The sequence below is a fragment of the Ischnura elegans genome, chromosome 3 (genome assembly GCF_921293095.1).
Source record: "Ischnura elegans chromosome 3, ioIscEleg1.1, whole genome shotgun sequence".
Classification (NCBI taxonomy): domain Eukaryota; kingdom Metazoa; phylum Arthropoda; class Insecta; order Odonata; family Coenagrionidae; genus Ischnura; species Ischnura elegans.
Window position 1 is genome coordinate 22,767,730 of NC_060248.1, and position 24,755 is coordinate 22,792,484.

At 37.6% G+C, this 24,755-nt stretch overlaps 1 long non-coding RNA gene across 1 annotated transcript; it reads right to left on the bottom strand.

Moving 5' to 3' along the window:
• Positions 1–23,978, bottom strand: LOC124154985. The gene is made up of 3 exons (XR_006864084.1): positions 23,874–23,978; positions 23,315–23,420; positions 1–437 (listed from the first exon to the last, which is right to left on the bottom strand). It is a non-coding gene; the product is annotated as an uncharacterized LOC124154985 (long non-coding RNA).
• Between the last annotated feature and the right edge of the window lie 777 nt (positions 23,979–24,755).

A 24,755-nucleotide genomic window follows, 5' to 3' on the forward strand; every position in this document is an offset into this window, starting at 1 on the left:
ATCATTGTGGGATTGTGTTTCCTTTGCCTCCTTCCTTGAAGAGTGATGTTTCATAAACTCCACTGACTCCATCATGTTTCTGAAACACCACTTGAGCTAGTCTCTTAATCATTTTTCTAATTATTTATAACAGTTTTTATTTATCTTCATGCCATCAAATGAAGCAAAATTTTGTAAATTTTACATAAGAATTTTGTGGAAATGCAACAATTTATGTTTAAGCATGCAACCCAGGTGGGACTCAAACTCATGACTTTTAGGTAAGTTTAGCAGGCGAGGACTTTACTCTAGCCTGATCACCGGGGATGGTACGGACGTAAAGCAGAGGCAAAGTTGTTGAAGTAATCCAACGCATATTCCTCCAGGGTGGCTTGTAGCCCGGCAGTAGCTATGGCAGACCAGTTCGTTGTGAGGACAACCCCAGTGGCTGTCTGCAACTGCAATTAAAGAATATACATATGTCAGCCTTTCGATCAATGCAATCCTTGTTGGGATACCTCTGCAACCGTAAATGGAATATTTTACTGGAAGACCAAAGTGAATTGTAATCTCCAAAACAACTCCTGTTTTTCTTTCATTTCCACCAACATTTTGTTCATGCAGAAACTTTTAAGTCCCATATAGTAAAGAATTGCAATTATTGATGAAAAGTATTGTGCCGTATTTGTATTAATTAAGAAAATGATTGATGTGCCAAAAACTCTCATTAGATTTAAATTTTCTTTCAAAAGTATATGCAATATGAAAAAAAATGCTTTCTCCTTAATGCCCGCCCAAAATGTGTGCTAATTTCTACAGCTTTGGTGGCAATACGCATGTTCCCTGAATTTTCGAGAGTTTAAAGTACATGGAATTTTAAATTTAAATGGCATTATTACATTTTACATTTTAATATGACAATTTTTACTTTTTCTTTCCATTATTTGTTAAAATTAATTAAAATGCTTATGTACAATATGTAGCTTGGAGGTAATATTACTATGATTGTATGCAAATGTATGCAATATCTTGGAGTAATTTCAATTTTAGTGGTGAATACATTTTTTTGCAAAATTTCTTTCCTTTTGAAACCTTGCAACTATCAGTGAAAACATGCCTAGAGGAACATAAGAGAGCAATTTGATACCTCCACTGCACAAATGCTCAACAATCGCCCATCGAATCAAATCCGCTCATCTGGCAGCCCTAGTAGTGTTAGATTGACTGGGGTAGCCAACTAAGTCCGCAGCACTGAGTCAAGCATTTGACCTTAAAGAAACAAAAATCATCGCCAAAGTGAAAGGGTTAAAACAGACTCATCATAGCAGATATTGAAATAACAGAGGAAGAGAAGAACAATTTAAACAGGGACTCCGGCCTTAACCCTTTTCAAGTCAGGTGTGCTGAATTCGGCACATACCTCCAGAATCATATTACATCAGTAGTCGAGTACGTAATATCACTATTTCCAATTGTGATGTTTTCGGCACGTTCTTATCTGCCGACAGTAATAAGTTTTGACACCAAGCAAGGAAAAGTAGAACACCTACTTTGATAGTAAAAAGTCAAAGCAAACTGTGTTGAAGATCGTCCTGCTGTGTTTTTCCTTTATTTTTTGGCTTCCCTAGGTATACGTATAGATATACATTTCTAAAAGTAATTCTGTAAGCCTCTTGGTTTGCTAAAATGTAATATGAAATTGTGACATGTCAAAATTTCAGATTATTTTAAATTGAAGGAAGATTAGGTGTGTGATGAATTTGTCCCCTTGGGCACCTAGCAATGTAACACAATAAATTATAATCGAAAACTGATATCTAATATTTCACAAATATACCTAATAGAGTATGTTCACATTTTTGGGAAGTAATCTTAAAAAAAATTTAAACCTCAATTAGGCTAAATTCCGAGTCTGAGAATAGAGAGGTACTTTTTAAGTGAGATATTAGTTATGAAATTTTGCAAAATTAATGATGCGCTGAAACACCAGTCGGCCATATTCTCAAGGCTGTGACGTCATTTTGTTTGATGTGTTCTCAGGGATACCTTGTTCTTTAGGGTGAGCTCCTCTACAGCGTATACTGAGTTTGGAAAGAAGCCACGGAATGGCTTATGAACTAGATTAAAAGTGTGTACATGCCATCATTTACATCTTTTAATTCATTTATTTCTCGGTTACGCTGACGACAAGTCTCTATCAACTTTTCTACCTTGAACTACCTGATCATATTTCTTACTCCTCGGTTCTCGCTTTTGCGTTTGTTTGCAGATTTATAGTGACATTAAAATTAATAGAGGCACTTATACAGTTATGATCCTTGAAAATAGTAAGACTTAATTAGTGAAAACTAAGTCACTAATTAGTAACTAACTAACAATTAGTAACAGTACCCATACTATGTACATACTTACTAAAAAATGGAAAATTAATTTTCGATAAAAAGTGATAGTTCTGGTATTCAAAATGTTTGTAATTGAATCCCAAACACAGTGATGCTAATATTTTCCAAATCGGATGTGAAATAAGCTCAATGTACCGAATTTGGCACATACCTAAATTTTAATCAATTTTCAGAAAAAATTAAAAAATGGGTTGGTGTGCTTTTTATGAACTCCCTTACTTGAAATTTGGAAGGAAAAAATGTTTCCATGGGTAAAAAAATTTCTGTCCAGAAAGTAGAGATGGGTCAAAAAGAACCAAATTGCCAAAATGAACTGTTCACTGTAATGAACCGGTTATAAAATGAATGCTATGTCTCTAAAACCCCCAGTTCACTGTTCATGACTGCACTGCACGCGTGCGGCGTATTCGATCCAACAGTTATGCTCACCAAGAGGTATTTTGAACTGCAGCTTTCTCCATTAAGTACGTGATAGCTACAACATATGGCGGGTAAGTTGCAGACCATCCAAGGCCACCGAAGTGCGCCATAGACGACCGAGCCCTCCCCTTCTTTCTCTACCATTCCCCTCCATCCACGAAAACGAACATATGTATATGATCATATGACTGCTGCTGACAGTGGCGTAGCCAGGGGGAATGTCTGGACCCCCCCCTGAAATATTTAGATACTTCAGATATTTCTCATCATGTTAAATGATGAGAAATAATACTCAAAGTGGTGATATTTTAAAAAGACAAATTGAGAATCTTGTACCAGACTCTCACAAAACTCGCCTCCTCCGCCTGCGTGACACAAGATTCATCGGAAGACAAGATTATATCAATACATTGTTGAAGTTTTTCCAGCTATTGTTGTTCCTCTGCAAGAGTTATCTACTTCTAGTAGAGTGATATGGTCTTCAGCTGCCAATCTCCTAGCCACTGTTGAAAAAGGAGATTTCCTTGTTGCAATGGCTGTGTGTGAATTCATATTTAGCATCACTCTTCCTCTTTCGAAGTACCTCCAAAAACCTGAAAGTGACATCTTGTCTGCCCTTAAATTTGCTGATGACACGGTGAAACGACTAAAGTATTTGCGAAACCCATCCGAAAATGAAGATAGAAGCGATATTAAACAATTCTGCACATTATATGATAAGGCTGAAAAAATATCTCAAGACGTTTTTGAAACAGCAATTGTTGTGCCCCGGCAAGTGGGGAAGCAAACCAAGAGAGACAACCCCCCTTACTTTACTCCTGAGGAATATTATCGTCGATCAGTATTCATACCTTGCATTGAATCATTTATTACAAATTTGGTAGACCGGTTTGGGAAAAACAGAAACATTCTGGATGCTCTATATTGTTTACTCCCAAAAAATTCAAAACAAAAAATATTCACTAACTGAAACTGCTGAATCTGTTCTACAATAGTCAGTGGTCTGATTGTGAGGTCGAGGCAGGGTATATGCTGTGGAATATGAAATGGATGAATGTAAAAGAATCTGATTTTCCCAAGAAAATCATGTCCATTCCTGCCTGCCTGCAACAAAAACTTCTACCCTGCTCTCAACTATTTACTTCAGGTAATTATTTATTTTTATAAAAATAATTAGGAATATACAATTATATATTGGTACTTTTGTTTGCTCTAACGATACATATTTTTTAACAGATTTTCTTTTAGATACATAATTGAAACATATTTCAATCAAAACTATTTATTATTATTATAGTATTCTACCGATTAAGGTAGGTTTCCATGGAGTATTCGAAAAGCAATCTGGGAGCCTCCCTTTCCTTCCAGCACTGCCTTCTTTAATTCACTGTAAGGCCTACTCTCTTTCAATCTATCTAAAAAACCTATTCTTTTCCTTCCCCTCCCTCGTTTACCCAACATTCTACCCTCCAACACCATTTTCAGCATCCCCTCACCACTAAGCACTAACTCCATCCATACCTTCTGTCTCCTGCGCATCTCATCTAAAAGCTGCCTCTCCTCCCCAACCATATCCAGCACTTCGTCGTTCCTTTTCCTCTCCGTCCATTTCACCCTCTCCATTCTTCTCCATACCCACATCTCAAATGCCTCCAATCTTCTCTCGTCTTCTTTCCTCAGTGTCCACGTTTCCGCACCGTAGAGAGCTACACTCCAAATCAAACTCTTCACCAGCCTTTTCTTTAAACTCTTACACAACGATCCTCTCAGAAGCTCCTTCCTGTTCATGAACGCCTCCTTCGCTAATGCTATTCTCTTCCTGATGTCCTTACTACTGTATCCGTTTTCCTCTAACTTACTGCCTAAATAGTTGAATTGCTCAACCTGCTCAAGTTTTTCACCACCCACCTTTATCTTGAGTCTCACATTCCTTGCTCGTGATGCTTTACAAAACAGCATAACCTTAGTTTTCTTGTGATTAATCCTCATCCCATACTCCTCGCAACGTTCGTATAACGCATCCACTAGAGCCTGAAGCCCCCTCGCTGACTGACTGATCAACGCTTGGTCATCCGCGAATCTCACTGATTTGAACATCATTCCTCCCACTTTTATCCCAGCTTCGAACTCATCCCACGCTTCCCTTACCATCTCTTCAGCGTACACGTTAAAGAGCAGCGGCGATAGAGGACAGCCTTGCCTCACACCTCGGCCAATGCTTGCCCACCCAGATTCTCCGTCCGCTATCCTCACTTGCGCAGTCTGGGCCATATACAGATTACGAATCAGTCGTCTATCCCTCCAATCTACACCCATTCTCTTGAGAATATCCATTAGCTTCACCCAGTTCACCCTATCAAACGCTTTCTCAAAATCCACGAAACACGCATATACGTCCTGGTCATATTCTAGCCTCCTCTCCACGAGAGACCTCATTATTGCTATTGCATCACGAGTTGACTTCCCTTTTCTGAAACCGAACTGATCTTCGCCCAAATAATCGTTTGCCCTCGCCTCCATTCGTCTGTTCAATATCCTCAGTACTACTTTCGCCGCATGCGATATTAGGCTGATAGTCCTATAATCTCCGCATTCCACAGCTTTCTTCTTCTTCGGAAGCGGAATTAAAACCGTCTTCACGAAATCTTCCGGCCAACATCCCTCCTCGTAAATCCTGCGCACTAGTTCGAAAAACCTATTCTTACCTTCCTTCCCTAGATTCTTCAGAAGCTCACACGGGATATTGTCCACGCCTACTGCTTTCCTAGCCTTCATATCACGAAGTGCTCTCTCTATTTCTGAATCTAATATCCCCGGCCCAAGATTGTCCTCCTCCACTGCACTTTCCTCCTCTAGAGTCAATCTCTCTGGTCTGTTCATTCCGTCATACAGGTCCTCCACGTATTCCTTCCACCTACCCTGTACCTCTGCTCGCTCGGTTAGCATCCTCCCATCCTTAGCCTTAATTTTAGACATGGTTTGTCCTCTTTTGCCGCCCAATAGCGACTTAACTTTGGCGTACAACGCGCCTACTTCTCCATCCTTCTGGAACTTTTCCATTTCCTCACATTGTGTTTTCCACCAAGCCTCCCTTGCCCTCTTAGTTTCACGTCGTAATCGATTATTCAATTCCCTATACATTCTTTTGCCCTGTTCTGTGTCCACGGTCTTCCACTTCCTTCTCTCCTCCATTTCTTTTACCATTGCCTCCGTTATCCACGGCTTCTTTATCCTTCTACTGTCCACGTAGCCAATTGACTTCTCCGCCGCTTTAACTATTCCCGTTTTAATATTATCCCATCTTTCCTCGACAGTCTTGGTGCTGTCAATGTCCCGCATACTAATGTCCACTAGTTCCTGATATTCTCTCCTCATGCTCCCTTTCAGGGCTTCTACGTTCCATTTCTTCGTCTTCCTAACTCTTATAAGTCTTTTGAATCTTACGTTGCATTTCATGAGCACTAGATTGTGGTCCGAACCCGCATCCGCTGCAGGGAAGCTGCGCGAGTTTTTCACACTATTCCTAAACCTCTGTCTTACCATAATGTAGTCTATTTGATATCTCCCCGCATCCCCTGGACTTTTCCACGTGTACCTTCGCCCTTTATGATGATTGAACCACGTGTTTGTGATGAATAATTTGTTTCTCCTACAAAATTCTGCTGCTTTCTCTCCCCTGTCGTTCCGTTTTCCTAGACCAAAATCTCCTATTTCGTTTCCATCCCTGCCTTCCCCGACTGAGGCGTTCCAGTCCCCCATTACTACCAGATTTTTCGTACCCGGTGTGTCTCTAATTATTTCCTCGAGCTGTTCATATACCTCATCTACTTCTTCCTCCCTATGATTGCTAGTGGGCATGTAAACTTGGACCACCATTGACGAATAAAAAAATATTTGCAGAATATAGAACTTTAAAAATTATAGCAATTCTTAACTGATTTCTGGTCTAAACTAAAAGATATCAAATGGAAATAATCTTTCTTTTGTAGGTGCTTGCTACATTACCAGTCTCAACAGCAGAGGTAGAGAGATCCTTCTCATCTCTCAAGAGAATTAAAAGCTACTTCCGAAATTCTATGGGTAGTGAAAGATTAAATGGACTTGCTTAGCTGTCTATTCACTACACAGCCCCAATGAGCAGTGACGAAGTAATCGATGAAATGGCCAGAAGTGGAAATACTAGGAAATTATTGCTGTAATTTAGAGCATTATTTTGTTAATTATTCATTATGTAATAATAAATTGTTGTAAATATATTTTAACTAATGCTCTTCAGTGTTGTTTTTCTTGTCTTTCTTTATTGATATCTGGTCGAAATTAAAAGATATTTGAAAGAGTTTGAAGCTCCAGATAACTACAACACTACATTTCTGTTTATTTGGATGACACATAATTACTTGTACTTTGCATCACCATAAAGGAAAGCCCTGCTCAGCCCTGTCCTTGAGCGGTGAGCGGACTATTTCCCATTGTTGTGAGGATTGCCGGTGAGCCGGGTCATTGTTTTGAACCCCCCCCAAATGAAATTCCTGGCTACGCCACTGGCTGCTGAACAGTTCGAACAGCTGTTCAAAATCTTAGGTTCGTTTTAAGCCTTTCTTTTTCTCACAGTATTCATTTCTAGGAGCCTGTTCTTTTCCCCACGGCGTTCATTTTGTGGAGGGTATTCTTTTTTCGGAGGGTATTCATTCCTCGGATGTTCTTTTTTTGGAGGCAGTTCGTTTCCTCTGGCTGTTCATTTGACCATTTGCGTTCGATGAACACGATGCGATGGTTCAGGTTTGCAGTGAATTTACAGGTCGGTTATTGGTTTGTAATTTCTACTGTGGCTCAAAGTTAATTTAAACATTAGGTTAAAACTTTAATTTGATTAGTTATATTAATGCAAAAACCTATTTCAGCAAACGGAAAAGTTAAGCATAAATTGTTTAACTATGTTATTTCCACTATATATTTTGCTATTAAATTATTCGTACTAGAGAGAACTGTTTACTGGGTTAATATGTTTATAATTAATTTTTTGTTTTACCCTGCATTGCTTTAAGAGGTCTGAACTGATGATTGTGGGAAACAAAAGTTTGGCTTCAACTTTCCTCAAATTACTTGTTTGTAGTGTAATTAGACATCGAAGGGGAAGGACTTGGTACTCTTCCTGTGAAAGTCTACGGAGGCATATATCCATCATTTTTGAAGGAATGAAAACAATACATTACCTACGGCGATTTTATTTGATGGCATTAGGTTTTTCTTGCCGCGACATTTTATGTATTTTATTGTGACCTCTCAGCTTAATTGCACATAAATACACCTCAAAGCGTTAACTCTTTCTTTGTTTTCCATGTTTAATATTCCATGGGTGTAACATATTTACTGTTTTTTTTATATTCTACCAAAAGTACTAATTTAGCAATGAAACTGATTATTTCTTACCGTCTTTCGCATGCTATAATTGACAGTTAATTGCATCATTTGAGTGGATGACATAACTGCATCATCAACCTGACACAGGCTGTAACGAGGAGAAAAAAATCGATAACTTACCGAGGAGTCTAAGAGAGATATTCACAAATGTTTATGCTTAGAATATTTATATAGAACAGTTAGCTGTGTATGAAAGTCTAAATTGCTCATAAGAGAAGAATTTTAAAAACTTTCCTGGTGCTGAATACACGAATAACATCAGACAGACATTTGAGCTGTTCTTTTTACTGAACAGGTTCAAAGTGAACAGGTTCATCAAAATGAGCAGTTAAACCCACATCTACCAGAAAGGGTTAAAATAAGTCGTACTTGGCAACTCGTAATTCGTAAGAAAACATCTACAGACCGTCTCCTCTCACCTCCTGCTCCCAACCCCTACTCCCTAATACAGATATATGATTGAAATTTCCCACTTCATCAGATTCCCTTGAATAAAAGACCAGCATCGGTCGGAAAACGTTGGGGCCACTCGAAAATTGTCGCTGCGATATGCTCCAAAAAAATGTTTTTTAAATTATCATGATGAATACCCGCGAAAGTTTTAATGAACAAAGTTACATTGTTGTGTATAGTATCGCAAGGTAGGATGACAGGAATGTGAGACTCAAGGACGTAACGGTGTAAGTGGACACAAAACTATCAAACAGTGCTATTTTTAGATATCACCTTATATAGGATACAGTTGAAAAGCTGTTAGAAAGAGAGTTTTGCTAAGAAGCGTTCACGATCAAGAAGGAGTTGATAAGGGGGTTGCATAATGTAAGAGTTCAAAGAAAAGGCTGAAGAAACTGAGCTTTCCCCAATGAAAATTTTGCATACAATTTCTATACAGGATGTATACAATGTACACAATTTGTATAAATTTTTATACAGTTGTATAAAATGTGTAAATTGTATACAATGTATACAATTTCCATACAGAATGTGTACAATGTACTCATTTTGTATACATTTGTATAAAGCTGAATAAATTTTATAAAAAGTACACATTTTGAATAAATGTTTACATTGTATAAAATTTATGCATTTATGAAAATTTTATACAGTTGTGTAGGCTGTATAAAATTTGTACATTGTATACATTTTTATACAATGTAAAGGAATGTTTACATTAATGTTTATATATATATGCACCGTAGACAATTTACTCAAGTGAACACAATTTACACAAATATTTATACAAAATTTTGCATAAATTGGTTTATATAAAGGGTCAGTTTGAAAGCCGTACAAAAAAATACCTTCCTTGATAACAATGAAACTGGAAGCTTGGTAATTAAAGTGTTATTAAGTGGCAATTCTTACTTTGGAGTAATTTTTCCCTGTTAAAAATTACCCATTAGTCCCCATTGAAAAAACCTATAGGGAATGATATTCCCCATTAAATTTCAATGGGGAATATATTGTCCCTATGGGTACTCAATGGGGAATGAATATCTTTTATGGGTTTTCAATGGGGAATGAAAATCTCTCATGTGTTTTCAATGGGGAATGCCAAGTATTTTCACAACTTTTAGTAACTATGGGAAATATATATTTGGCGTTTAAAATACCTTAGTTACATATTTTGCCCATTATATGACGAAATTATTTTTTAATATATAACGGATTAAATATCGTATTTTGGAAACTAGCGCCACAACGACCGGCGGCCATCTTGCATACCAGTGACCCAAGAGCCATTGCAAATGAATTGTTTACATTCGTAGTTACTGTATTTTGTGACCGTTTTGTGACTTTGCGAATTTAGTTGTGCTGTAGAATCCTCTTTTACAAGCAAATTTACGTTGAAGTACGCAATGGAAGAGGAAAATAATCTGTGTTTCGCAGTGAAGACTGGCAAAAAGGCATCAACACATCTCCGCTGAGCTGACCCAGACGGCACAGAACCCTCCGTATCTAATTCGTATATTAGTAGTATGTAGTAGTATAGTATGATCGAATTCATCAAAATGCAAGCAAAAATTAACGTATAGTTCAGTCTCAGCTACTAAAACTTACCCATATCAGGCGCTAAAGTATTTGAAAAATTATTTGGGATGAGTAAAAGTCTCTAGGTCACTGCAGTAAATGTATCAACCTATTAAAAATATGACCTGCCAAATCACCAGCATAAACACTTGTAAAATAAAACATGGTATCTCTTAGATCACACCTCCGATTTTATACTTACTTTGCATGAAGTCACCACCACAAGAAATTTTAAAGAGGCAGGAAAGAAAAAACCCACAGAAATACAATACATATATTATGTATTTTCTATTGTCAACCACAATTAATATTTCCAATTTTCTCTTCTATCCCACATCCAGTGGCGCCGACTCCATGGGGCTTGAGGGGGCCCGAGCCCCCTCAAAGATTCGTTTGGGGGGGCGGAGCCCCCTCAATAATTCAAGAAAATAATTAAGTTATATTATGCTTTGTGAAATCACAAAAATATATATTGTTAATTTTTATTTCCCATGTTTGACGATAGTTACCTTTTCAATAAATTCAACAATGTGTGTTGAAACAAATAATTATAAGGTTAAGCAGGTTAACTGAATCAAGTAGAGTGAATCATGGTGGTGTTTCGGTGCTGCGACACACTTTGGATTTAACCTCTTCCCGGGGAAAGACCTCCGATATGGGCCCCCCCAATAATTTTTATAAGTCGGCGCCCCTGCCCACATCTAATTTAGCGAAACAATTACTCTTATTCTCTTTCGAATAGAAAATTATTTAAAAGAGGACTGGTCGATACATAAAAACTATCTTCAATACTTTCTCCGCTGAACGTCCACTATCACAGCATCAACTTGCACAAATCAAATCCACATCCACAAATATGTCACTTCTGCCACAATGTCTGTATTATGTATTTTCTATTGTCAACCACAATAATATTTCCAATTTTCTCTTCTATCCCACATCTAATTTAGCGAAACAATTACTCTTATTCTCTTTCGAATAAAAAATTATTTAAAAGAGGACTGGTCGATACATACAAACTATCTTCAATACTTTCTCCGATGAACGTCCACTATCACAGCATCAACTTGCACAAATCAAATCCACATCCACAAATATGTCACTTCTGCCACAATGTCTGTCTTCTTGGCGACAGGTAACAGTGAAGCAATGGTACCTTCCTCCAATCTGGGCACCTTCAATTCAGCAAGAATTTTCTCCTCGTCTTCTCGTCCAAGGCCACAGATTATTTTCTGATATCACAAGGTGCGATGTGAAGCTCACACACCTAAAATTAATAAATAATAAAATACCATGTAACTTATTAGGTCAAATCATTTCCAATTTTTGGTATTTCTGCATGAGAAATCAAATTACTAGGCTCGTAAATATAGTAAATATTTGTATGCCTGATATTTTTATTGTTTTAAACTATAGCATAAGATAATTTGAAATGATGAAAGCCGACGTGTAATACACCATGGGGCAAGCTAAGAAGCAATATTTGATCCTATAAACTTGGCAGCTTATTCCTAGTTTCTCCTTTAACCACACGTTTACCGAATGAATTAATACAAAAAAGACAACTAAAATGCAAGAATTTTCAAACGAATTGCTGCTACAATATTTTGAATCACCATTTTTAGTACTGAATAGTACTATGGTACTTCAGTACTGAATAGTTCGGGATGTTGATGCATCAACATCCCGAAGCCACTTCTAACTTAAAATTACATCCAAATAATTACAGCGAGAAAGAGTATACATACCTCACAGTTTTTCGTAAGGGTGAAATGTTTTCTTCTTATCGCCGAAATGCACTTCTTCTTCAACTCAGGATCTTTTGGAAAGCTAAAAACTTGAACCATGTCCCGGAGTTTCCATTACATCCCGACAATACACACACGAAAGGCACTTTTAACAAAAATATCTCACAAACACGTTTCTGAAGCCCAGTGAATGAAATTAAAGAATAAGGGAAACTTCACCATTACCAGACACTCTATTTTTCACAAACTTAACCACAAAAATCCCTGAAATGTGGTGAGACGTGACGTAAACGATGCGATCTTCAACGGCTTGTGCCGGCTTGTGAAGGCATGTGATCTTTCTAGGAGGAAATGGCACGATGGCACCACCCGCGAAAGAAAATAGTCCCAGACCGAATACAGTTTTATCGATGAGATACAATTTTATCGATGCATATGAATTTGCCAGTCCTCTTGCATCTTTTTTCGTCATTAAAGGAAATAAAGAAACAAAACCTTTTTAGTAACTTCCTAAGCGCGATTTTTGTATCTTGATGGTCCACCCTCGTATTCAGGTACGAAAACTTCCTGTGCCGTCTGGGGACCATGTAAATGTAAGTAAATGAAACATTTTTTCTATTCGTTAGCAAATCACCGAACATTTGTATGTATTGATACGATTAATGGACCGCTAATTTCATTTCAATAAGTATTTAAGATTATTAATTACTATGTTCACAGTGTAATTACAATTTAGCATGATCTTTCCTTTCTCGGCCATAGTAAAAATACAATCCATTAAGACCGATTAAGTTGAAATATCAGGGTTCTCGCAGAAGAATCCACTTTGTTAGCAGTCCATTATGGCATCCAGTTCGTTATGGCATTAAATTATCAATCTCAATTAGCTCGTATACGAAGGGTATTTTCTTGAAAAATGAATAACCATCGGGAAGATATTATGTCGAAGAATTATAGTAATTAATAAGCTGTTCAAAAAATTGCCATCGCAATTTAAATCTCTCCGATCATTATCATTTATGTATTGATTTGTACTTGAGTACATTTTTCATAAATGCCTAAATTGCAATGAAAGTCTTAAAGAGTTATATTGTTATCAATTGCTATAGAATGTTACTAAAATTGAATGTCAATTCAATTCTATTGAAATGTCAACTATTTATGTTAGGGGTTCCACTTACCCCGGTGTTCCTTACGCAGTTAACGGGTATATATAAATATTTATAAAAAAATAACCTGTTTGTTGAGCACAGAATAGATACTTGTTAGGAAGTTGAGCCTAGCATTTTGTTCGCCACGTTGATGCATGCACATAAATATGTATGCGTTAGAGTGGGAGTGCATAAATATGCTTGCAAGATGCCATGTGTAAATGTAATAAATAGGTAGATTTCCTGCAGGATAGGTTCATAGCAAATGATATAACCTTGTTTTTATTACTAATATTCTATATTTACTTGCAGGGACAATGGAGAGAGTCTGGAGTCAGGATGACAACCTGAAAAGGGATATACCAACTAGACTAAAGCAAGTTATCACAAAGGCATTTGCCACCAAAAGTTGTGACATGGTTAAATACCAAAGGAAGAAGCTACTGAAAAGTAGCAAATAATACTTCACATGTCTATCCAGACTGATGATGGATGCAAATGCTACCAGCTAAGATATTGATTGTTCATTCCCTGTCAGCCTTTGTAATACTCGTATACCATTCACATCAATCCCCTGATCGACCCCAAACACCACGAACTTTGAAAGAATTTGAACACAATTGTAATATTGGTTTGTATGAGACATTTGAAGTGGTATTTGTTAACCAATTCGGTCCAAATTTTGATATTTTGTTAATAGAGTCTTGCTCTTTCATTTGCTTGAAGTATATGCTACCAACTATGGTTTACTGTGTGCAAAAATAAAAGCATTCAAAATTAAATTAAATACTTTACATAATTGGAGATAATTCTTTAGGGCTTGAAATGTTCCAAACATAGTGGCTTTTTGCACACATCATACTACCATATCCAATACTACCTTTGTATTAACAGGAATATTGTTTACTTCATCATTTCCAACATACATTTTAAAGTTATGTGTATAACCATAGCTGGAATTGCATAATTTGTACATTCTGTTTTATTAGGGAATTACAGTCCCTATAGGGAATAGGTGTCCCTATAGGGAATGGGTGTCCCTATAGGGAATGGGTGTCCCTATAGGGAATGGGTGTCCCTATAGGGAATGGTAGTCCCCATTGCCAATTCCCTATAAGGAATTTTAATGGGTATTTTCAATGGGGAATTTTTAACAGGGTTTAGGAAATTAAAATATCAGCTATTAAAATTTTCCCGGAGAATAGTATGGATGAAAGCTTCTCGGGTTTCCAACCGAGTCAGGGTCTGTATGGTGTAGGCCGAGACTTCGTTGGGAGAGTTTCCCAACATCCTCATCCTCAGATGCTGTCATCATCAGCCCTGAGCATGTTGGGAAAGTCACCCAACGAAACCTCAGGCTACACCATGCAGACCCTGACACGGTTGGAAACCCGAGAAGCTTTCATCCAAAGAAAAGGCTATTGAAGAGTCTGGTCAGGGGTGTAGCTCTTTACGGTGCAGAAACTTGGACGCTTAGGAAGGAGGGGAAAAAAGACTGAAGGCGTTCGAGTTTGACACGGCGACAAAGCCCGAAAAGTTTTTGTATAACGTAACGTAACTTTGTTAATCCTTGTGCCCTCGCAACGGTAGCCTAAGAGCTTGTATCCCACTCGCTGATTGGGTAATCAACGCCTGATCACCGGCGAACCTCACTGTTGTAAACATAATTCCACCACTTTTACTCCTGCTCAGGGGCTGTCTGGCCAGGTCGGCTGGTCGGCGCTCACTGAGTGCCCCGAGCTCAGGGGGGCCGCCCAGAGTCCTCTGGATTGTTGATAATACACTACATAGTTCCTAAACGAAACAGTGGTTTACTGGACGCGAATATACTATACGCGACTTTCTGAATAAACATTTTTTAACAAATCATTAAACAAAAAGTAGTTCTTGACGGAATCAGCGCTGATGTAGATAAAGTGACATCAGGTTATCCACAAGGAAGCGTAATCGGCCCTGTTTTGTTCATTATACACATTAATTATCTCTGCTCCCGAATTAGCAGTAAGATACGTTTATTTGCTGACGACGCACAGTGGTCCCAAATCGAAGAAAGCTGGCCAAAAGTCATTTTTTCGACTTTTTACGAGGAAGTTTTGAATTATGATTCTACAGGATATGGCCTATAATATTTCGTACCTGATAGGTCTGTGTGATTATTATGTGACCTGCGTAATCCGTCAAACATGGGCATGTTCAGCCTAAAACGCCCGAGGCGTAGAAATAGTCGATTTTAGGGTAATTCAACTTAATAAATGACTATTTTAATTTCATGGTATTTATCTGTCAATTTTAATACGGTATGTTTGCATATTTTTTCTCAGTATTATAGTATTTTTTGTTCGTTTCAGAATTTATTATAACAATATTTAATTATTTATAATGTTAGCTATTTTTGGGCCTATTTTTAGTCAAATGTGTCGATATAGTTTTGTGCCCCTCCGTGCCCCTCAAAGACTCTTATGCTGAATCCTTAGGAAGAGTATGTACAACAAGATGGAGAAAAAAAATCTTGCCTATACTTGCCTATCCGACATCTAGAGGGTTTTAAGTTGAGCGGTGCACCGCTCCGCTGAGGGCGGCTGGCCGGCGGCCGGCGGGAGACAGTGACATTATCGCTCAAATATTCCTGTATCGGTGGTCAAACTTGCATGGTGTATACTTAGCATAACTTTTCATTCTGTACGATTTCATGAATCAAGTGCTTCACGCCTATCGTATGCACACTTCTCGTTTGCACACTCACCTTCAAATATTCATGAAACCAATGAGGGCCGGTTTTCATGCTCTTAATGAGAAACATTATGAGTGATCAAAAGCGACTACTTAAGTCCTTATGCAAGAACCTTACAGTAACCACAAGATGCTTTTCTCTGCAAAAATTTCCTCATATTTTTATTGAGAAGAGATCCCTTACATGCTGTACAGCGTTGTCAGCACGTTATTCCGAAATAAGGTATTGGCGCTAAGAAAAATAAATGCTCCCTAATGTCAAGAATTGTTCACAGAATCATTTCAACAGCCCATAGACGTAGATAAGATTGAATTCGGGGGGAAAAATTCGTCTAAACCCACCAATGGAGCGTGAATCTTGCAAGTGCATTTTTTAATAATAATGGAATGAGGATGACGGCCTCCCTCACCATTGCCATTGCATGGATGTGGGGAATATTTCCCACTCAGTTTTACTTAATGATTTTCTTAGTGAAAAAGTGATGTGCCCCGAACTGTGTTAACACGACTAACTAGAGAAACTTCTCCTGTCCAGATAATTAAAGCACTTGGTTTGCCAATGTTTGGCATTCAAATTTCAGGATACGCCGGAAACTCAGAGGCAAGTCTATATAAGCTTGTATATCTTTTAGTCAATGTCAACTCATAATTTCCGGTTTATTATTGGTTAAAAATAGACAACTTTTAGAAATCACATTCATCATTTCAGCCGTAAATACTCCTTATATTCAAATAATGGGTGCCGCAAATTTTTTCGTACCTTGCGGTGTACAATAAAAATACAGAGAGAAAAGAATATTAATAAGCGAAGAAGAAGGAATATGTCGTGGAGTATTTGAAAACAAGATTTCGACTGAATAAAATCAAGCATGCAAAAAATATTATGACGCGTTTTGTGCGGAGAATGTTTTCTCAAAATACATGAGAAAGTGGAATCAAAGCTCGAGGGCAGATGAGCATTTCAAAGAGATGTTCAAAAGCTGGTTGCAGAAGGTAATGAAATTCCCTCCTGAAGCATATCAATATCTCCCTCTCGCATCTAGTGAGTGCAAATGATTACCGTGTATGCATAGTCGGTGAATATGTGCAGTGTATAAAAATAATCACTCATTAATCTCAATCATCATATTTTTAAAAGTTAAGTTTTAATTCAGGATTGCATTTCAGACAAGATGAAATTACGTGTAAATATTAAATTGTAATCAATAAGTAAGAAATATTGGACCCGTTTCCATAATTTTGAAAAATCTACGAATAAATGCTTTGTGTGTATGAAATGTAATTATTAATGTGATTTGTAATTTTCACGACAGGTATCGATGAAAGACTTATTCATAGACTTTCAGTGATATTAAAATCTCTGTCCTGCGTCTATGAGATAAATTATGAAGCCTTCAGCCAGTATTGCATTGAAATAGCTGAGCTGTGCATCGATTATGGTTGGTATTATATCCTGCTCATGGTACATAAAGTGCTGATACATGGAACAGCAATTTCCAAAGAATCCTTTCTTACAATTGAAGTTTTAACGGGGGAAGCATTGGAGGCCAGGAACATAGACATGAGGAAATTCCGAGAGCATTGCACAAGAAAATACCCAAGAATGTTAAATTATGAAGATATCTTTCGAAGACTCCTTTAAATATCTGAATCATACATTTTAATTACATCTGGAGTTACAAAAAAACGAGGTCAGACTATCAGGTGAGGTGAAAATTAGCTAAGTAATTTTAAGTGATTCGCAGAGCGACAATGAGTCCGATGGGGTGACATCGGACGACGATTATTTTAAAATTTGTTCTTTGTGATAAATGAAAGCGATTTTATTGCAATTCGAACATTAGTTTCCTCAATGTTCTTAATATTAGTCATTTTATTTCATCTTATGAGACTTATCAAATACATGGGAGCCAAAAATGAGTGAGTGTATTTTTTTCCGATTTTGGTATCTCACCAACTATGCTGATGGTCGCGGGTTCGAATCTCACCAATTTCATGTCGTAAATTCTATAATGGGTTTTAACAACAATTTATACATCTTTTACCTTAAAATTATACTATTTTAAACTCTCCATGAACACCAAGTTATCACCAATCGCAAGGACATCTATATCGAGATTTTCTAAAAATTGTTTAAATAATAGCAGCTCAAATAATTATAAAATGAAGAGACATCGTAAAAATAATGCCAAAATCAGATTCAGACGATCAAAATTAGTAAGAGACATTCACATTTGTTGCTGTTTTAGCTAAAATTACGACGTTATTAATTTTGGCCAGCTTTTTTTGATTTGGGACCACTGTGCGACGCCGTCATCTATCGCGAAATTAGTGATCACTCAATGAAATTCTATCATCGGATTTCAACAACGTTTATTTGTAAGAGTGGGGACTCGAACTTAATCTGAGCAAATGCATGTCGGTACAGTTTTTGCAGAGTTCGTCCAACTTTAACTATGCTTATGGTGTCGATGGTATTAACATAAAGGCAACAGATGAAGTGGAGTACCTAGGAGTTACGATAGCCTCGAACCTATCATGGCGAACACATATAAAAAATATTTTCGAAATATTATTTATGCAGCGAGCGTAAGGGATCCGGTGCAGAGAGACTGCGAACTGAACAAAATACGAAGGAAGGCTGCGCGGTTCGTCAAAAACCGCTACGGGCATATAGGATTCGAGGGGGGCCCCGAGCTTCGCGGGCACCAGGTGCGACCGTGTATATATCAGTATATTTTGGGGACTACCACGAATCATGTGACATTCCTTTTTTGCCCTCGTCTACTCTTCCCAAAGTCTCCAGTGTCAACCCGATATCTCCGCAGTTGTATCTAGATAGTCGATAACCCAATTCATTCTCCGAGAAAAATATCAGATTACAATGTTTGGGTATAGTTACACATCTCACTTGCCTGAGTTTTTAACTAATTGTAAGGGATATGCATATACTACCGTGGGACATACATATATTGCCGTGGGATACAATCTACTATTGCAAAACCTGCAGAGGTACGCCGCAGATACCAGAGGCGGTTCAAGTTTGAACCAAAGTGGTGGGGCAGGGTTATGGTGAATTCCCTCCTGCCAAATGGGGATTCGAGGATATAGAATTCGAGGATAAACGGCGGTTTTTGGCTAATACTTTGATCAAGAAAGACACTACCGTGGACATTTAGAAAGTCGTTTTGTTAGTAAAAGTTTTATGGCGCTAGTCTACATCTACACACTACCCCTCAAGTTGCCTCAATAGGCGTGTGGCGGGGGATGCCAGGACACCCGCCGTTTTCGTATAAAACGGAAATGTTCTAAAGATATTATGCCTAGCATTTATTAATGCCTAGCAGTGCTTTGTCGCGCGGGGGAAATAAGGAATCAATTTTTAATTTTAACTTGTTTTTAAGAGCAAGAATAGCGTGAAAATACATTTCCGGTCTTGGAAATTTCCAAAACTTTCCGGTGGGGGGAGGGCGAATCCTCCGCTGAGGGGGGCCCCGTCATGAGCTCCAGCCGAGGGCCCCCAATCACCCTAGACCGCCCCTGCTCCTGCTTCCAACCAATCCCAAATTGACCTTTACATGTATATTATGCGTTTAATATTTATATATATAAAAAGTATTTAAATCGAGATATTTTCCCCTCTTCATTTGTTTAAAAGCCCATGGAAATGAAATTTCCTATCGAAATAAACAGCATGAAAAAAGAGCAATCGATTGAATCAGCCCTCTTGTATGTTTCCTACGAGTCTCTCCCAAGATCTCGTAATTAAGAACAATGAGACAATGTATCCGAAGATGGCCGCCATTCAACCAATCGAATCGTGTTTGTTAATAAAACTTGCAATAAAGCGCATGATGCATTATTCTAGTTCTTGTTTTGATGAATAAGAGAAATGTCTCTGTGAATAAAAACTTACCGGGCCCAGGGGCTAGCGATAGCATCACCATGAAACCACAGAAGATGAGAATAACGCCGAACCAAGTCTTCATATTTGCCAAAATGGATCAGCTGGGGAAAAAGAAGAGTATTTTTTAATTATCAATTAAAATTCCTTGAGTTAAAAATTTTATTCACATGCCCCGTTCAATATTTGTTGTTTTGTTTGACTTACCGAAGCCTCACTGATGAATTGCTCTTGTATTTGCAGACTGGTAGCTTCTCGTGATGAGATCAAGATTTTACGTTGATAGTGCCTCTGCTTATACATATATGAAAATGGAGGCGGTGAGCAGAGTACCTATGCCACATTTTCGCCTTCGTCATCCGTAAAAATGGTAAACATATTGCTCTAATTTCGAGAAATTTAGCAGTATCGCTTTTTTCCTCATTATTCGTGCCCTTAACATCATTTACACATGTTGACGACGGAAAATTTGTTTTCAGGAGTCGGGATATCCGTGAAGTTTTATTTGATAAATATTTTAAATGTCTAATGCAAGCCTTTGGAAGTTTTGATTTAGGAGTACAGCGTATCTCTTGTTTTGGCCAGCGCAGGAAGTTAATGTACGCCATTTGACGCCTCGTGGATGACTCAGTTGCGTTTGATGGCTTCGTTGTGTGTTAAAAAAAATATTATTGACTCAATAAATTACCCCTGCCCACCTGCAGTCTCGCATTATGATCTTTGTTCGTTGCATTTCGCATGGGCATTGAAATGTGGTATTTTGCTGCGATGATGATGCGATTTGATGTTCGTTGTGTTTGAAATGTGATATTTATGATATTTCGTTTTTTTTTCAGAGGAAGGGAGTATGCATAAATTCTAAAATACGCATTTTGTGTTGATAAAAAAATTCTTTTGTCAAAACGTTTGTGTTAAAAAATGTGCACTTAAATTTTTCAGTATATTCTATTGCGCAAAGGTTGTGATCTGAATCCGCATCAGAGAAGTGGCGTAATTTTTTCTCTCTATCCTTCACCTCAGTATTTATTCGCACACATCGCACATACAGCTGATGTTAGGATCAGTAGCGTAGCCAGGAATTTCGTTCGGGGGGGTCCAAAACCAGGGGGGAAATTTTTTTAAAAATAGAGTACTAAGTAATGGGTTTTTAACTAATTTTAACACTTTTAATAACCATTTACTAAAGAAGAATTTTGTAAATTTCTGATTTTTCAATATTTTGTTTCCTTTTATGAAGTAATAATTGTGTTTATGAAGTAATAATGAAGAATAATTGTGTTTATATATTTCGGGGAGGGTCCGGACCCCCTGGACACCCCCCCCCCCCTGGCTACGCCACTGGTTAGGTTCCTTGAAGCGGAGCTGGACACGAGGAAAAGGTAGTCAAAATTCACTCCACAGACAACTACCCAAAAGGTTAATGAATACGGGAGTTGCATTTCAATAAATTATTAATCACGTAAGAATTCATTAACCATGCAACATCCTCTGGACCGAGTGAAGGGTGTTGCGAAATTTTAAGATCAGAATAAATATTCACAATCCGTGTGCAGTATCGTGTCATCCGTCACTGAGACTTGATCAGTGGAACCTCTGATTCGCAGCATGATACTTAGCCCACTACACCACCGGAACGATTGTACCCAATTGCAGTCTAAATGTCCAATATATCAGCTGTGTCCACAGATGTCTCGAAGAGAGTGAACTCCATTGTGGGCGAAGCATACTTCGGAGAATATGGGGAAGAATTCGTAGCTGGATCTTTTGAGCCTCGTCATAATGCGACGGATATGATTATTTCCCGGTATATGGGACATATAGCATTTAAAATTCTCGGTTGTATGAGAGATTTATGAGGGCAAAAGTTTGGAAGATAAGTAGTTCCTGAACCACTTTTAGCCGCCAATAAGCTTTGCGTTAGTTTTTTTTCCGCCACTGAACTACGCAATTGCATAAAAGTATTTCAAATTATGGAATAACAGTTGGGCTTCTAAAAATAATATTTCGAACTCTATGATCAGGAACAAGAGGAAAATACTGAAATTAATGAAGGTACAGGTATACTGAATTGAAAAGTTTCTATAATTAGGATTTACCGTTGACCAGTTAGGAAGATGAGTCGTTGGATCTGGAAATTAAAGCAAATTAGAATTCAATATTCATTTATGAGGGCAAAAGTTTGAAAGATAAGTAGTTCCTGAACTGCTATTAGCCGCCAATAAGCTTTGCGTTAGTTTTTTTCCGCCACTGTACTACGCAATTCAGAGAATCTGAATCACATATTGTATGTGGAAAAGAAGCTTCCCTGCGGATAACTCAACGGCAAATTAATTCATTGATATTGCTTTATCTAAGGTTAAAAGTTAGCAAAACTTTATGAACCACACACTCTGAGCTGTAAACAAAAACCCTTGTTGATCTTGCAGGGATTGCCTATAACTGCAATTGATGATTCGCCAGTCGTCCACTAGGTGTGCTGCCACCCACCACGAATGTAAATGGGCCAAATATAATAGCAGCTTGAGTCGCTGATGGCACGGCAGTTCAAATCTCTCAGGGAAATAAGCAAGCACTGTGGGTTTAAACCGAAAACTATATTCACAAATATACAATATAAGGAGTTCATAACTTTTCTATCCTATTCCTCATAAAGCTGGCCTTTATTGCATGTTGGTGATGTTTCACCCCCAGCCAAACACTTCTGGATGAATTGATACTTCTAGAAAATACATTTCCCGGATTTCCCGGCATTCTTCACCAAAATAATTTTGAAAACCAATTAAAATGCGCCATGAGTCGCAATAAAAATCATGTTTCGACAGGATCGACTGTCTTATCCGCTGCTTATCTGGTGACCTTCGCCCCCGTAAAATCCCTGTCGGCCATCAAGTTTACATTACAGACCGATGGACCCTACCTTACTACAATTGGGTCTCCTAGAAAGCCAATTGTTGGTTGTCCCCGCGCTCTGGCTCAACATGCAAGCGACCCATGACCTCATCACAATCATTGTAGGTCATAAATAATTCAGAAATTCTGAACACTTATAAATAGAATATAATTTTGAAACTCGATATAATAATTAAATTTTTAAGTCAATATAGAAATAAGAGCGAATTGCATCCTAAATAGAGTCTCAATGAAGGAAGATCAATTATATAGTGAACCTATTTGGAACAATGAAAAAGCTCCCTTCATGATCCATTTGCGAAAACAATTTAATCTCATCAAATAATATGACCTAAGGGGAGAGATACTGTCTCAAAAGTAGAAGGCGAACTTTTTTAATGCTCTGTGTTTCCATATGGAATAATTTTTTAATATTACTGACTCTTACGTTTTGATATCGAATAAGAAAATGAAATCAGCAAAGAAGAAAGTATAAATAATTGTATTTTGCTTACAAAGTCAAAATTTCTTTTTACTAAAATGTGGCCTTTTCTTTATGTATCAACAGAAATATGTTTTTATATGAAGGATCAAACATGGATGATAGTTGAAAAGAAAACAAATGAAAATTATTCCTACCATTAAATAACTGCGTCCAATCCAAGATGTCTTCTTAATAAAGAGGAATTCTGTCTTTTTCTCAAATCCGAATTCAGATCAGAGGATGCATCCTCATGAGTTGCAGCTATGAATAGAAAAATGCTTATTTTAACAGAAATTCAGCATTTCAAACGTGTAAATGATTGTACAAACAACGCTTAAAAATCAAATTAATTTGGCAGTATATCAAAATAATAATGATGGCTATCAAAAACAGAATGATATAGTAATTAAGATACTTCGTAAAATAGATAAAATTAGTTAGCTCATTTAATATATTTGTAAACTACAATCACTGTCTATTGATCGGGAATTTATCGAACGAAAACTTGTCAAATATTGTCCCATTAATGTTAAAATTTAACTTGAAATGAAAAGTAGGACTGCATAACGAAAGAAAACGTTGTCTCAAAATTAAACGATTTTAACTAGAAAATTCTCGTTGATTCACTTGATTTGAACATATAAATGAGGTATTTTATATTAAGATAAGGTCTCCTAACGGATGAATGTGATTGAAAACTGAATATGATCTTACTGTAACGTGATGGCGCCATGCACGTATCTCCTTCAAGAAACGGAGAAGCTGGTGGTACGTCCTTTTTGACTGTTGTGTTGTGCTCATGAAATCCAGGAACGACTTGAGCCTAGGGAGAGGTATTATTAGTAGGCACATACAAAAATAAAAAACATTGCACTAAAAACCCCCAAAGCTTCGCATACACTCCACGACAACATACAGGAGGCATCTTTGTACTTAAACATAGGGGCAAAGTCCCATTTCTGTACGCTGCAATGGATTAGCGTGCATACCAAATGTTGGATCGAAAGGCTAAAACTAACGCACGAGTAATAACGCCTAGCCTTACGTTACGGAAATGTTTCGGCATTTTAAGGCCAAAATCAAAGCTAACACTCTCATTACCTTCTTGTATTGGTCCTCTTCGACCGTAGTCTTCTTTTCTTCAGTTTCCGCGATGACTTGTTTCTGTGAAGAGGTAGGATTAGTACGCACATACAAAAATAAAAATAATACTTCCCTCCAAAATCTCCCAAAAACACACCCACGAGACAAAACAAAATCAAAATTGACCATACTTATCACACACACCCCTTCATTTCCCAAACAGCCATGTTTAACGCAAGCCATGTCCTTGTCCAGGTGGAGTAACATAATTCCGTCACCATTATACAAAAGGGATTACAGCTTGGTTCATTACGAGCAACCAAATGAATCAACTGAAGATGTAATTCACCTGCTGAAGCTACTACAAGAAAAATATTATGAGCGACGGATGCATGTGATTTCTTTCCGTGAAGACAGTCCAAAAGCTTGGGACAATCTTCGAGTCTTACTCGAGGTAAGTCAAATTGATATCATTAGCATCGCTGACACTGTCAAATAAAGAAGAAGATAGAG